Source organism: Eimeria mitis, genomic scaffold (genome assembly GCF_000499745.2).
Source record: "Eimeria mitis Houghton genomic scaffold, Emh_scaff274, whole genome shotgun sequence".
In the NCBI taxonomy this organism is placed as follows: Eukaryota; Apicomplexa; class Conoidasida; order Eucoccidiorida; family Eimeriidae; genus Eimeria; species Eimeria mitis.
Genome location: NW_013571085.1, coordinates 19,558 through 20,179, shown reverse-complemented (window position 1 = coordinate 20,179; position 622 = coordinate 19,558).

The following is a 622-nucleotide window of genomic DNA, read 5'->3' as shown; positions in this document are numbered from 1 at the left end:
CTAGCCACTGGGTGCCCCAGCTAGCCACTGGCTGCCTCAGCTAGCCACTGGCTGCCGCAGCTAGCCGTGGTAGTTTTGTCTCGGGGGTGCAGAGACAGCAGATGTTTTGGTGTCTCCTGAGGGGGAGACAGAAAGGAGACAGTTTGTCTGTCTCTGTCTCTGTCTCTTCTTGCTGCTCTTCTGCTGCTTCTGCTGCTGCTCCCTCCTCTGCTTATTACGTGTAGTTGGGGCCCTCGCATGCAGGCTGCATGCACAGGCAAAACACTGCTGCTGCTGCTGCTGCTGCTGCAGAGAGAAGAGACAGTAAAGGCAAAGCTAAACAGAGACACAGCGAGACAGCGCAGCAACAGCAACGACACCAGCAAGTGTCTCCTCTATAGACAGAAGCAACCAGCAGCAAGTGTCTCCTTTATATACAGAGACAAACAGCAGCAAGTGTCTCCTTTATAGACAGAGACAAACAGCAGCAACTGTCTCCTTTTTAGATAGAGACAAACAGCAGCAAGTGTCTCCTTTATATACAGAGACAGAGACAGACAGCAGCAAGTGTCTCCTTTATATACAGAGACAGAGACAGACAGCAGCAAGTGTCTCCTTTTTATAGATAAAGAGAAACAAGCAG